Source organism: Pediculus humanus, genomic scaffold, assembly GCF_000006295.1.
Source record: "Pediculus humanus corporis 1103172108318 genomic scaffold, whole genome shotgun sequence".
Taxonomy (NCBI): domain Eukaryota; kingdom Metazoa; phylum Arthropoda; class Insecta; order Psocodea; family Pediculidae; genus Pediculus; species Pediculus humanus.
The window spans coordinates 2,455,150-2,462,592 of record NW_002987887.1 but is presented as its reverse complement, the minus strand read 5'-3'; positions in this window follow the sequence as shown (position 1 = coordinate 2,462,592).

Below are 7,443 nucleotides of genomic sequence, written 5' to 3'. Positions count from 1 at the left end.
ATTCCAGTCGACATTATCTGGATCGCATTTATTTTACGTGTTAACATTTTTTTTTTTTCCTTTTTTTTACATTCCATAAAAAAATTTTAATAATGTAAAAAGCTTCCAGGTGCAAAATAGGAAAAAAAAATAAAAAAAAAAGGGAATGAAAAATTTTTACCGGGTAGGGAAGAAGGACGCCATCGATGAGAGAAAGAGAAAGAGAGGCAGAAAGAAAGAGAGAGAAAGAAAGAGAGAAAGAGAAAATGTAGAAAAAAGGAGGAAAACTTTCAACTCTTCCAGTCCATAATTTTTTTTTCTTTTTATTTAATGTTTTATTTTCAATTTTTCTCCAGGCCTGGAAATTTTTTTTATTTTTTTACTTTATATATATATATTTTATCGTAATCCTATTTTCCAATTTTTTCTCCCTTTTTAAACTTTAATAATCTTTCTTTTTGTTTTGACAAGACTAAATTCGATACTTTTTTTTTTTTTACTAATACTAAAGCAATACATTAGCCATCTTTTTCCTCCAGTTTTTTTCCATTCGTTTTCCCTTCCTTTTCACTTGCCCCTCCCTTCCCCTTCCTCTTCCCCTTTCAAATAAAAAACATTTTCGTACGTTAAAAATCCGAATTAAAAAAACCTTTTACGATACAATTATTATTATCATTATTATTATTAAACTTTCGTTCCTTTGTCAAATATTGATTATTCCAGTTTTAAGATTTAAATAAATAAAAAAAAAAAAAAAATATTTGTCGAAAAGTATTTTCATCTTTTGTTTGTGTAAACACTCGAAAATAATAATAATAATAATAAAAACTCAAGAGAGATGAAGAGAGAAAGAAAGAGAGAAATGAAGAGAGATGGATGAAGGATGATGATGATGATGATGATTTACTGATTAGTCAGATTCGTTCCATTTGTTGATGATTCCAAAAAGAAAAAAAAAAAAAAATTTCGTTCTTTCCTTTCCTTTTTTCTTTTTTCCCCCCTTCCCGCCCTTCCCCCCGTTTTTTTTCTCCAGTTCAAATATTTACGTTTCGAATTTAAAAAATTAAATAAATAAAAAAAAAAGAAAAGAAAATTATTTCCATGAATAATACATCGAGAAAAAAAGAAAAAACGAGAGAGAGAGAAACGAATGGAAAAATGACCGAAACAAAAAAAAAAAAAAGAAATGGGAGATAGAGAGGAAGGAACCGGAAGGAGGAAGGGAAAGGGAAAAGAAATTCGAAAAGGAAGTAAAAAAAAAAAAAAAACAGGAAACGATGAAAATTTCCTCCCCCCCTTTTTTCCTCTTCCTCCTCCTCCTCCTTCGGAGAGATGAGAAAGTAAATAATTGATAAGGAAAAGAATAGATAATAATTATGTGGGTGTAAAAAAAAAGAAGCAGAAGACAACAAAAAAACAAGGGGTGGGAAACGGAAACGGAAACGAAAAACAAAAAAAAAACATGAAAAAATTTTTCAAAATTAAAATAATTAATCATCCCAGTAGTAATAATAGTAATAATAATAGTAATAATAATAATAATAATACCTGGAAAGAAGAAGAAAAAAGAAAAAGAAGAAAAGAAAAAGAAGAAGAAAAATTGAAAATTTTTAAAAAAAATTTTCCCCAGGGTAAAAATTTCCTTTTAAATAAAAGTATCCATTCTCATTTATTTCATTTTTACCAACCTTTGAAAAAACGAAAAAAAAGAAAAAAAAAAAACTTTTTTGATTAGTTTTTTTTTTTTATTCGTCTTCTGCTTTTCCAAACAATAACAAACACAAACTACCGAAAAAAAGAAAAAAAAGAAAAAAAAAGGTTTTCTGTTTTGTTCATTTTCTTTTTATGTATACATCTATCCTTTTCTGACACTTTCCTTTTTTTTTTCTCTTCGTTCCATCCAAAACAATATCCAATTTTTATTTTATTTTATTTTATTTTTTTTTTTTTTTACAAATAATGACCGAAAGGTCAAATCTTTTTTTTCCTTTTTTCCGATTCCTTTTTTTATTTTATTTCCCTTTTTTAAATTGATTTAAAATCAATTTCAATATCAATTTTATTTCATTTTCATTTTCATTTTCTTTTCCTTTTTTTTCTCATTATATATATAAAATATTTATTTTTCATTTTAAAAAAATTACGATTGTTTGTCGTTTGTTGTTTGTTGTTGTTGTTGTTGTTGTCGTCGTTACGCTCGTTTAATTCAATTTACAAACGCCGTAAAAAAAAAAAAAAAAAAAAAGAAAACACCGGAAATCGTTATTAATTATATTTACAACCGTTACAAAAAACTTTTTTTTTTTTTTTGTCGCCATCTAATTATTCAAAGTCGTTATAATAAATCTTTGACTGACGCCTTGACGATTCGTGTTAATTCGTGACATTTCGTGACGCCTCGTGTGACGCGTCATTTTACACATAAAAAACAAATTTTCCTTTTTTTTTTTTTTTTTACTACATAAATGAATCCTTTCCAGTCCGATTAATTTATCGATTTTCCAGAATCAAATAGAAAAAAAAAATTTTTTTCAATAGTATTTTGGTTTTTTTTCTTTTTTTGTGAATAAAAATAAATCTTTTTGGGTACATTGAACAAAACCATAAAGTTTCCAAAAAAAAAAAAAAAAAAAACGACATTATTCAAACGAGAGAGAGAGAGAGAGAGAGGGAAAATAAAATTGTTTCAAATCTTTTGTAACGAAAAAAATTCAACGTCGTCGTCGTCATCGTGAACGTCTCTGGAGTTTTAACGATTACGTCACAAACGGTAAAATTAAATCAAATTCGACGAAAAAATTTTTTTTTTTTTGGAACAAGAAAATTTTTTACCCTGGAGAAAAAAAGAAAGTAAGAGAGAGAGAGAGAGAGAGAGAGAGAGAGAAAGACAGAGAAAGAAAAAGACAAATTCGAAAAACAACGTATTTCTCAAGTTTTTTATTACCCCCCCTCACCCCTCGCCCCCCACCTACCTCCTATTTTTGTTTTTTTTCAATTTTCTTTATTTAAATTACGTTTTCTTTTCATTTCTCCAAAAAAAAAACTTTTCCCTTTTTTCTTCTCCAGGTTTTTGTTGTTGTTGTTTTTTTTTTTTGGAAATCCAGCGGGAAAATAAAATTCAATCAAATTATCATCATCATCATCACCATCAACATTCTTTTCTTTCCAAAAAAAAAAAAAAAAAAAAAAAAACTTAAAATGGAAAACGAATTTTCCAAAAAAAAATTTCCCCAAAAAAAAAAAAAAAAAAAAAAAAAACAGGAAATCGATTTCACTCCAGTAAAATTAAAAATTTAAACATCAACCGCGTAAACGTTTCAAAAACAAAAAAAAAACAAAATGGCGGAAAGGTATTATTATTATTACTAACACAGTTAATATTAAATAAAAATTAGATTAAAAGTTTTCCTCAATTTCCTCAAGTTTTCACGACGGAAAAGATTAGTTTCTTAAAAAAAAAAACAAAAAACCCCAAAATTCTGGAGAATAAAAAATCTTATTCTCCAGTCAGTTTAAATAAAAAAAAAAAACGTAATTGGATAAAAAATCATTAATAATAATATTAATAATAATAATAATAATAATAATAATAATAATAATAATAATAATAATAATAATAATGATAATAATAATGATAAAATTATTCATTGACCCGATACGTGGAAAATGTGGAAAGTTTCAGACATATGTAGGGATTTAAAAAAAGGTTCAAATTCGTTGTTAAGTTTCAAATTACCATAAAATTGAAAATGGAAACTTTAATTGTTGGTTGTTCCCTCGAACAAACAAACAAACAAACAAACAACCGGAAAACAATCACGTGGTTTATTATTGTTTACTTTTCTTGTTCTTTAATAGGAAATCATCATTCATTTTACCTTTGATTATTATTATTACGAATAATTAACGAACCTTTTTCAAAAGACAAAGTAACCCTTTGTAAAAAACACGTCAAAGGAAAAAAACAAGTTTGATAAAATGGTAGAAAAACAAAGGAAAATGATAAAAAATAATTAAGTTGTCTTACCTGTTTTTGTCGATGCAATGAAAACTTTGACGATTCTCGGTCTCGACCATCTTTTCTTATTGAAATTCCCGTGTAAAACGTCGTCAACAATTTCTTGATCCCCCATTTTCTTTTTTTGTTTGTTTCTTAATTATAAATTTTTTCTTCTTGATAATACGTAATAACTTTACTACTAAAATTAATTTTTTTTACATTTTCTTTTTTCTTCTGCTTTTTAAATAAATTATTATTATTATTATTATTATTATTAAGTGAAGATTGTCAAAGGTTTCGGTTAATCGCCACGTTTAAATATTGCTGCTGAGATTAATAATTTTTAAAGTCAGGTACGATAAATTATCATTTTAAATAATTTCATTTTTTATCATCATTATCATCATCATCATCATCCGGACGCCATATTTGTTTTTTTTTTTTTTTTTTTTTTTATTTTCTTCTCATCCCTGTAACAAAATAAAAAATAAGAAAAAAATTAATTTTTATTAATTAAATTCGCACCGAAAAAGAAAAAAAAAGAAAATTCCTTTTTTAATTTTCCTCTCTTCTTTTCTTTTCCTTTTTTTTTTTAACGTCATGCAGGGTTACCAACATGACAAATGCAATCGTGTTTATTATTAAAAAACTAAAAAAAAAAAATTTTTTTTTTCAAAAAAGAAAACAAAAAAAAAAATCGTTAAAACAAAAGCAAAAATTTTTTTTTGCGTTTTTTCTATTTTTTTTTAAAAATCTAGTGCCACGTTATTATTATTATCATTATTATTATTATCATTTCTGATATTACCACGTCAAAATTTTTTTGAAAATAAACGAATGAGTTTAAAAAAAAAAATTTCTCATATTAACTATGAATTTCGTCGGAAAAATCCTCTACCAAACGAACCATTTTCCTTTTTTTATTTTTTTCCTTTTTTTATTCTCACTATACGTGCGTTCTTACCTTTGTCAATTTATTTATTTAAAAAAAAAAAAAAAAAAAAACACAAAAAGGAAAAATAAATTTCCTTTTAAACAAAAAAAAAAAAAAAAACTCTTAAGAGTTTTCACTTGAGGAAAAAAATAAAATTTTTCCCATTTTTTATCATTTTTCTTTTGTTTTCAGCTTTAAGCAGAAGAAAAAAAGGAAAAAAAGGAAAAAAGTTTTTTTTTCTTCTGCTGGGAATTGCAACTGAAAAGTCATAAAGTAGGTTTTGCATTTGTAAAAAAAGAAAGAAATTAATTTCTTTCTTTTATCCAAATGTATTTTCCAGAAAAGAAGGGAAAAGAAAATCGAAAAAGGTCGTCCCTCTTTTGTGGAAAGCAACAAACCCCTGGAAAAATTCAGGTTTTTTATTATCTCTCTCGCAAGCTCTCTCTCTCTCTTCGCTCTCTTTCTCTCTATCTCTCTATTTATCTCTATCCGTTTCCGGTAAAAAAAATTATTATTATTATTATTTTTTAAATTCCTTTTTCTTTTTTTTTCTTGTAAAGTTTAAATTTTAAAACGGAAACAATTTTAATCAAAGGAAAAAAAAAAGGAAAAATTTAAATTTTATTATTACAAATTAAAAAAAAAAAAAAAAGAAAAAAAAGGGGAGGGGAAAAAAAACTAATTTTAAAAATATCATTAAAAGGTTTTCCCCCTCCTCCTCCTACTCCTTCTTCTTGCTCTTTTTTTTCCTTTGTCATGAACTTTTCCTTTTTTAATCTTTTGTAAACATTTTTTAATTATTAAAAAAAAAAAAAAAAAAAATTTTCTTTTTTTCCTTTTAAAAATCGTTTCAAAATATTGTTTCCGTTTCCACTTTTACCCCCCGCCCCCACCTCCCCGTTCCAATTCGATTATCTTTCTTTCATTTCCGTTTCCACTTAAAAAAAAAAAATTTTCATTATTATTATTATTTTTATTATTATTATTTTCATAGCTTGAATTAATTTCAATTTTTTTTTAACCAAAATAAACAAACAATCAAACAACAAACAAGCAAACAAAAAAAAAACTAAAAAAAAAAAATTTTCCCCTTTTTTTTTCTCCTTTTCCCTTAATCGACGCAAATTTTTTTATTTTTTCCCCGTTTTTCCTTTGTCGCTCTTTTTTTTTTTGTTTCGTCGAAAGGTCAAAAGGTCACGAAAGATTCAACGGCATGAGGAGAGGAAAAATATTTCGTTAAATATTCGATGGGAATTTTTTTGATTTTAATGAAACAAAAAAAAAAAAAAAATGCTTTCGTTGTAATTTTTTTTACCCCCCTTTACTTTCCCGTTCCTTTCCCATTCCTTTCAAAAAAAAAAAGAAAAATCAATGGGAAAAAAGGAAAATTATTATTATTAAAAAAGTTTTTTTTTTTTTTTTTGATTTTTTGTGCGAGCGAAAAAGAAAAAAAATTAATAATTTTTTTTTCTTTTTTTTTTTTTTTTTTTTTTCAACTCACGAACAAATTCATGATAATACAAAATAATTATTTTCTTCTGCTTATTCTTCTTCTTTTTTCATATTATTATTATTATTGAAAAAAGAAAAATAATAATAATAATCATAAATCCGATACGTGATTTACAATAATTGAAAAATATTGGATTCGGGAGGCAGAGAAAAAGAGACGAAGACAGAGAGAGAGAGAGAGAGAGAGAGAGAGAAAAGGGAAAAAGAAAAAAAATTCTGAATTTTCTTTCATTCGGATCGTCGTGGAAGCAGAAACGTTTAATACGTAAGTTCAAGATAAAATTTTAAAACGTTCGACCCTAAACGTAAAATATCCAAATAATAATAAAAGGAATAAATTTGAATACTCTAACCAAACAAACAAACAAACAAAACATAAAACTCGTCGAGATTAAAACGTAACTCCAAGGTTATTTCCGGTTAAAAGTGTCTTCCGGTGAGAGGATGACTCACGTACGTGTAAAAAAAAAAAAACAAAAGACGACGACATTTTGAAAAAAATTAAAAAATTTCCAAGTTGAATTTTTTTTCATTCAGTCATTCTAACAAAACACACAAAACAAACAAGCAAACAAACAAACAAACAACTCAACAACAATCCTTAATTACTTAACCGTGAAATTAAAATCAAAGTTTAAACACATCAATGGTAATAATAATAATAATGATGATGATGATGATATTTAGTCGGAAACTAATTAACAAATGAGAGAGTTTTTCCATTGAAATGAACGTTATGGAGAATTAAATAATAATAATAATAATAATAATAATAATAATAATAATAATAATCCGCATTTACGGTCCACCCTTTCTCTCTCTCTCTCTCTCTCTCTATTAAGTTAAATTTTATTATTATTATTATCATCACTATTTTTTCTTTTTACGTCATCAAATAAAATTGAAATTGTTTTCTCATTTTAAACAATAAAAAAATTTTTCTTTTTATGTTTCTACTATTTTTCTATAGAAAAAAAAATTAACGACCGTAAAACAAAAAAAATAAAAATTTTTTTTT